Below are 8609 nucleotides of genomic sequence, written 5' to 3'. Positions count from 1 at the left end.
GAGCTGAAGTGAACATTGTGGTACATGACTCTTTTTGAATTATGGTTTTCTTAGGGTATATGCCCAGTAGTGGGATTGCTGGGTCATATCGTAGTTCTATTTTTAGTTTTTTACGTAACCTCCATACTGTTCTCCATAGTGGCTGTATCGATTTACATTCCCACCAGTAGTGCAAGAGGGTTCCCTTTCCTCCACACCCTCTCCTGCATTTGTTGTTTGTAAATTTTTTCATGATGGCCATTCTGACTGTTGTGTGGTGATACCTCATCGTAGTTTTGATTTGCATTTCTCTAATGATTAGTGATGTTGAGCATTCTTTCATGTGTCTGTTGGCAATCTGTATATCTTCTTTGGAGAAATGTCTATTTAGGTCTTCTGCCCATTTTTGGATTAGATTGTTTTTTTGATATTGAGCTGCATGAACTGCTTGTAAATTTTGGAGATTAATCCTTTGTCAGTTGCTTCATTTGCAAATATTTTCTCCCATTCTGAGGGTTGTTTTCTCGTTTTGTTTATATTTTCCTTTGCTGTGCAAAAGCTTTGAAGTTTCATTAGGTCCCATTTGTTTATTTTTGCTTTTATTTCCATTTCTCTAGGAGGTGGGTCAAAAAGGATCTTGCTGTGATCTATGTCATAGAGTATTCTGCCTATGTTTTCCTCTAAGAGTTTTATGGTATCTGGCCTTACATTTAGGTCTTTAATCCATTTTGAGTTTAGTTTTGTGTATGGTGTTAGGGAGTGTTCTAAAATCATTCTTTTACATTTAGCTGTCCAGTTGTCCCACCACCACTTATTGAAGAGGATGTCTTTTCTCCATTGTATATTCCTGCCTCCTTTTTCAAAAATAAGGTGACCATATGAGTGTGGGTTTATCTCTGGGCTTTCTGTCCTGTTCCATTGTTCTATATTTCTGTTTTTATGCCAGTACCATACTGTTTTGATTTCTGTAGCTTTGTAGTATAGTCGGAAGTCTGGGACTTATCTCTTATAACATTCTTTATTTTACTGTCTCTTTTATCTGCTATGAGTATTGCTACTCCAGCTTTCCTTTGATTTCCATTTGCATGGAATATCTTTTTCCAACCCCTCACTTTTAGTCTGTATGTGTCCCTAGGTCTGAAGTGGGTCTCTTGTAGACAGCATATATATGGGTCTTGTTTTTGTATCCATTCAGCCATTCTATGTCTTTTGATTGGAGCATTTAATCCTTTTATATTTAAGGTAGTTATCGATATGTATGTTACCATTTCTTTCTATTACCATTTTCTTAATTGTTTTGGGTTTATTATTGTAGGTCTTTTCCTTCTCTTGTGTTTCCTGCCTAGAGAAGTTCCTTTAGCATTTGTTGTAAAGCTGGTTTGGTGGTGCTGAATTCTCTTAGCTTTTGCTTGTCTGTCAAGTTTTTAATTTCTCTGTCGAATCTGAATGAGATCCTTGCTGGGTAGAGTAATCTTGGTTGTAGGTTTTTCCCTTTCATCACTTTAAATATGTCCTGCCATTCCCTTCTGGCTTGCAGAATTTCTGGTGAAAGATCAGCTATTAACCTTAAGGAGGTCCCCTTGTATGTTATTTGTTGCTTTTCCCTTGCTGCTTTTAATATTTTTTCTTTGTATTTAATTTTTGATATTTTGATTAATATGTTTCTTGGAGTGTTTCTCCTTGGATTTATCCTGTATGGGACTCTCTGTACTTCCTGGACTTGATTGACTATTTCCTTTCCCATATTAGGGAAGTTTTGAACTATAATCTCCTCAAATATTTTCTCATTTCCTTTCTTTTTCTCTTCTTCTTCTGGGACCCCTATAATTCAAATGTTGGTGTGTTTAATGTTGTCCCAGCGGTCTCTAAGACTGTCCTCAATTCTTTTCATTTTGTTTTCTTTATTCTGCTCTGCAGTAGTTATTTCCACTATTTTATCTTCCAGGTGACTTATCTGTTTTTCTGCCTCAGTTATTCTGTTATTGATTCCTTCTAGAGAATATTAAATTTCATTTATTGTGTTGTTCATCATTGTTTGTTTGCTCTTTAGTTCTTCTAGGTCCTTGTTAAATGTTTCTTGTATTTTCTCCATTCTATTTCCAAGATTTTGGATCATCTTTACTATCATTACTCTGATTTTTTTTTTTTTTTTTTGAGGTAGACTTCCTATTTCCTCTTCATTTCTTAGGTCTGGTTGGTTTTTACCTTGCTCCTTCATCTGCTGTGTGTTTCTCTGTCTTCTCATTTTGCTTAACTTACTGTGTTTGGCGTCTCCTTTTCACAGGCTGCAGGTTTGTATTTCCCGTTGTTTTTGGTGTATGCCCCCAGTGGCTAAAGTTGGTTCAGTGGGTTGTGTAGGCTTCCTGGTGGAGGGGACTAGTGCCTGTGTTCTAGTGGATGAGGCTGGATCGGGTCTTTCTGGTGGGCAGGACTGCATTCAGTGCTGTGTTTTGGGGTGTCTGTGACGTTATTATGATTTTAGGCAGCCTCTCTGTTAATGGGTGGGGTTGTGTTCCTGTCTTGCTAGTTGTTTGGCATATGGTGTCCAGCACTGTAACTTGCTGGTCGTTGAGTGGAGTTGGGTCTTAGCATTGAGATGGAGATCTCTGGGAGAGCATTTGCCATTTGATATTACTTGGAGCTGGGAGGTCTCTGGTGGACCAGTGTCCTGAACTTGGCTCTCCCACCTCAGAGGCACAGGTCTGACACCTGGCTGGAACACCAAGACCCTGTTAGCCACATGGCAGAAGAAACAGGAGAAAAAAGAAAGAAAGAAAGAAAAAATTAAAATTAAGTTATTAAAAAAATAAAAATTAAAACAATTATTAAAAATAAAAAAATTAAAAAGTTATTAAGAAAGAAAAACGAAAGAAGAGAGCAACCAACCCGAAAAGCAAATCCACCAATGATAACAAAAACTAAAAAGTATACTAAAAAACCTCACAAATAACAGACAGAACCCTAGGACAAATGGTAAAAGCAAAGCTATACAGACAAAATCACACAAATGCACTCCCTCAATTTTGTGATGATTCATTTTCTATTCTGTATTTCACAGATGCAGATGCAGATCAAGTTGACTGTGGAGATTTAATCCGCTGCTCCTGAGGCTGCTGAGAGAAGTTTCCCTTTCTCTTCTTTGTTTGCACAGCTCCTGGGGTCTAGCTTTGGATTGGCCCCACCTCTGTGTGTAGGTCACCTGAGGGCGTCTGTTTCTGCCCAGACAGGATGGGGTTAAAGAAGCGGCTGATTAGGGGCCTCTGGCTCGCTCAGGCCGGGGGGAGGGAGGGGTACGGAGTGCGGGGCGAGCCTGCAGAGGCAGAGGCTGGCATGAGATTGCAACAGCCTGAGGTGTGCCGTGTTTTCTCCCGGGGAACTTGTCCCTGGATCACGGGACCCTGGTGGCGGCGGGCTACACAGCCTCCTGGGATGGCAGGTGTGGATGGTGACCTGTGCTTGCACACAGTTTTCTTGGTGGCTGCAGCAGCAGCCTTAGCATCTCATGCCCGTCTCTGGGGTCCACGCTGTTAGCCGCAGCTCGAGCCCGTCTCTGGAGCTCCTTTAGGCTGTGCTCTGAATCCCCTCCCCTCACACACCCTGAAACAATGGTCTCTTGCCTCTTAGGCAGGTCCAGACTTTTTTCCCAGACTCCCTCCTGGCTAGCTGTGGCGCACTAGCCCCTTCAGGCTGTGTCCATGCAGCCAACCCCAGTCCTCTCTCTGAACTTCCAAAGCCAGAGCCTCAGCTCCCAGCCCCCACCCATCCCGGCGGGTGAGCAGACAAGCCCCTCGGGCTGGTGAGTGCTGGTCGGCACCGATCCTCTGTGCGGGAATCTCTCTGCTTTGCCCTCTGCACCCTTGTTGCTGTGCTCTCCTCCATGGCTCCAAAGCTTCACCCCCGCCCCCCACGTCTCCTCCAGTGAAGGGGCTCCTAGTGTGTGGAAACCTTTCCTCCTTCACAGCTCCCTCCCACGGGTGCAGGTCCCGTCCCTATTCTTTTGTCTCTGTTTATTCTTTTTTCTTTTGCCCTACCCAGGTACGTGGGGAGTTTCTTGCCTTTTGGGAAGTCTGAGGTCCTCTGCCAGCGTTCAGTAGGTGTTCTGTAGGAGCTGTTCCACATGTAGATGTATTTCTGATGTATTTGTGGGGAGGAAGGTGATCTCCACGTTTTACTCCTCCACCATCTTGAAGGTCTCCCCCAACATCAATTCTTATGTAGAGCTTTGAGGGAGGTTCTACTGACTCACCAGTTACACTAAAGTCATACCCTTCAAAGTCACTGAAGTAGGACAAAAGCAAACAAAATGAATGGGAAAGAAATGAATGACTTCTTGAATTGGATTGGATACATTACTAAATTTAAGTGTACATAATTATATAGTCTGGCACATAATCTGAAATTGTGGTATAAAGGCTAATTTTTGCCAACTTGAGTTTGCGCCACCCTTAATCCATTGACCTAAAATGCACTTTTAGTAGGCTATTGATTTATGAAACTTTGGCATGGGTAGGAAAACCATTTTAAAAATCAGAATTGAAGTAGAAAATTTATAAAGCATATTTCAAAACAAATTTTATTACATGATAAATATTTTGTGGATGAATATTCAGTTAAGCAGTAACTCTTGTACTCTGGTAGGATGTGAAAATCTGTTACATCTTAATAACTAAAAAACAAAATTTGTCACTAGTGCAAGGTTGTTACATTTTTGCAGTGTTTACACACACAACTTTGAGGTCAACACTGAGCTTTGCTCCCCTAGCTCCTCCCCCCACCCATATGAACTCAGGAAAATATACCTCTTTATTAACTAACTGCTAACTACTACACTTCCCTCTACACTAATATTATAGGTGATTTTCTCCATTCTGCTATGAACTCAAAATTTTCTTTTAAATAACCAGAGTCATTATTCAAATAATCTTTTTTTTTTCAGGATTGGTGGGACCCTCTTTATGTTTAAATAGCATCAAACTCATTTTCAAATGAGTGGGAGCATCTTGTATAAGAAAATTGGTATCACTTCAGATTACCAAAAAGAGAACCATATTCAAGTTTGAAGGTTTAATTTGAAGGAAATTTACCTTTGCCTTGGCCAATGGAACAAACACATAAAGGGCTTGTATGTTTAGTTGCCAATTCTGAAGACCAGAGACTATTTCCATTATTTTGTATGTCCTTAATTGTTTTTATAAACACCAGTGGGAGAGAAATCTGAAATTTAAAATACTTCAAAGGGACACCCATTCATTTACTTATTTTAAAACAGTATATGCTAGCCTTAAATGGCCATTAAGTTGTGTTGTCGTTCTCTGTTTTTGTGAAGGTTTACCAGGCATATTATAAGGATCAAATACAGGATGAACTACAATCAGAAACACAATATTCATTCATTTAACTCTGGTACAGTAGACCAAATTCAGGGTGACTCGAGGGACACAATGTCTTGTAAAACATATGTACTTAATATAAGGGTCATAAAACTTATTAAATTCAAACCTAGGTTAAAAATAGGAAGAAAATTTATGCTGCTGTCTAAAATAGCAATAATTTCCCTTTGGCCTTTCCCTTTCCAAGTAATACGGATTCTTTTCAGGAGGAAAAAAAAAAAGCCAACTTATGAATTCTTCATTTTGTAGGGCCAAATGCAAATCTCTTTTAACTGCACCATGCATTTTAATGGGCAAGTGATATGACAGAAAATAGAGGAACAAGAAGATAAGATGTTAAACCTTGAAAAGTGTACCTGTGTCTAGGTTTCAAGGAGGCTTTGTTCCTGAGCCTGAACAACAAGCCCCGTTAGTATTAGCTGGTGTCTAGGGAAAAGAGCTTAAGGGATATGAAGACAATAGAAACAATGTCTTTTAAATAGTTGATCTGGCTATGGGGCAGCAGTGCCGTGAAAAGGGGGGCACAGGACATAGAATAGCTGTTCATTCAGGGCACAGCAAAATGTCTCTGGACAAAACCTATTTTTGTTCAAGCAAAGTTTGGGGTGTACAAAATCCATGGAAACCAGAGAATTTGAAGTCAAGATTTTTTTAAATTGAAGTTTAGTTCATTTACAATATCATGTTAGTTTCAGGTGTACAGCAGTGATTCAGTTATATATATATATATATATATATATACATAAATTCTTTTTCAGATTCTTTTCCCTTATAAGTTATTACAAAATACTGAATACAGTTCCCGGTGCTACACAGTAGGTCCTTGTTGGTTATCTGTTTTATATATAGGAGTGTGTATATATTAATCCGAACCTCCTAATTTATCCCTCCCCTCCCCCTTTCCCCTTTGGTAACTGTAAGTTTGTTTTCTATGTCTGTGAGTCTCTTTCTGTTTTGGGAGTGAGTTCATTTGTATATATATATATATATATTTTTTGCAGTAAGTGGGCCTCTCACTGTTGTGGCCTCTCCCGTTGCGGAGCACAGGCTCCGGACGTGCAGGCTCAGCGGCCATGGCTCACGGGCCCAGCCGCTCCGCGGCATGTGGGAGCTTCCCGGACCGGGGCACGAACCCATGTCCCGTGCATCAGCAGGCGGACTCTCAACCACTGCGCCACCAGGGAAGCCCTGTATATTTTTTTGATTCCACATATAAGTGATATTATATGATATTGGTCTTTCTCTGACTTACACTTAGTATCTTAGTATGATAATCTCTAGGTCCATGCATGTTGCTGCAAATGGCATCATTTCATTCTTTTTTATGGCTGAGTGATAGTCCATTGTATATATGTACCACATCTTCTTTAACCATTTATCTGTCGATGGACACTTAGGTTGCTTGCATGTTGAAGTCAAGATTGACCTCTATTTGTGCCTCACTCTGCTGCCTGTGGGCCACGCTGGGATAGAAATTGATACATTACCCTGACAAACAACTTCAAGGGTTTGGGACTGAGGGTGGTCTCAACTTTTTAAGCACTTGTACCCCTTTTTAATCCACCCAGTGAAAATATGTTTGAGTTTATCTTCAACATGACAGCCATTTTCCTAGCTGGTGCTCCTTGGTATAGATAGCACTTTAGGAATTTGAAACCAAAATAAATATCAGTTTCCTTCTACTATACTCACACAGGGATCTGCTGAGAATTTTATCTTCATACAAAAGTCTTAAGGCTGTTGAGAAGGAGCTATGCTTGGTCATTTACCTGTTTACTCTTAAACCCATTCCTACCCTTTCCTTGCTCTTTTGTATTTTAGGGGGCTTAGCCCTGCAAAGCACATTGCCATCTGGCTTCTACAAAGGGAGATTCTGAGCAAGGAAGAGTGGAGACTGGGAAATCCCAACCCCTCAACCTTCAACCTGCTTTGGAGGTGGTTCTGGCAATGGCAGCATCTCCTCTGAAGTCCCAGAGCATGCCCCCTTCCCTTTGTCCTGTAGGTCTAGGGGTAGCAGTGGCTTCCTGCTGTTGCCAAGTTCTTGGTGGTCTCCAGTTAGCCTTTCAGTTCTTCCAACGCTTTTGTAACTAGGTCCCTAGTTTATATCCCTCTGTTGAAATACCTGGTGGTGATTCTATTTTCCTGACTCAACCGCAGCTGGTGGCTTTTTCGTTTGTAGTTGTTGGTTCAAAAGATAAGAGATTCTCTTTGAAGTCTTCAGGCTCTTTTTTGGCCAGTGGGTAGGCTCCTGGGTCACAGTAGTCATTTTGGCAACTGGCACTCTCTGGTAGAAGTGGAACGAACAGTTCAAAGGCAAAGTGAGGAAGTAAGAACCATGTAAGGGCCTTATAGGAAGTATATTTTAGGGGTATAAGAGAAGGCACATTGAAGAGGCCATGTGAACATGCTGTTGACCTTGGCTAACTCCCCTTAGCTGGATAACACTGAAAATGGAGGCTTCCTATGGCCCTTGAAAAAAACTCTCCTAAAACCCCATAATACATTTTTCTTTTGTCCTTGAAGTCCTTTTTTTTTTCAAATTTTGTAAGTAACTACAGTGCTAGTGTAAAAATAGCCTTGTTTGAACTAAGATGAACAATACATACATGTACACTCAGAGGTCCAACTAACTCCCTTCAATCAGTAGAGGAACCCTCAAAATCATACACCAGTTTCTCTCTCTTTTTCCCCTCTTTCTCTATGTGATCACATTCCCTAACAAAATTAAAAGTTGGTTTCCATGATACAACTTCATAGGTTGTTGTCTGGAATGAGTTTACCCAAAAGAGTTCTAAATATTGAGGGGACAAAAATACCCAAACCCCAAACAAAATAGCTTTGCCATTCAAAATACCATCTTGCAGTCTGACATTTGCAGAGACCTTGGGAATATAGCATGTGGGGACTTTGATCCTGTTTCTCCAGTGGCAGCTGGGCCTGGTCCAAGCAGCCCTGCTGCTAACATTCTCATTGGGTGAGATGAGTGGAGCTGGAGGGGACATTATTTTTGCTTTTAGCCTCAGAGGCTTCACCATTCAAGAAATTCATACTGGCTTCAGCCATATTTTCATCAGGCTCTTAGTAAGGCTTGGGAAAGCTTGAAAACAGAATGCTCATTTTGGGTGAGTTCTTTGAACCTACTAGTTTTATGAAATTTAAGCACATTATTCATTGTGTAATTATAGATGAAATATTAGAGAAGTGAACTAATTATACACAGTGCACTCAAGCCCAATTAAA

Source organism: Mesoplodon bidens (genome assembly GCF_964165515.1).
Source record: "Mesoplodon bidens genome assembly, chromosome: 14".
In the NCBI taxonomy this organism is placed as follows: domain Eukaryota; kingdom Metazoa; phylum Chordata; class Mammalia; order Artiodactyla; family Ziphiidae; genus Mesoplodon; species Mesoplodon bidens.
Note: the sequence above shows the minus strand (reverse complement) of the source record.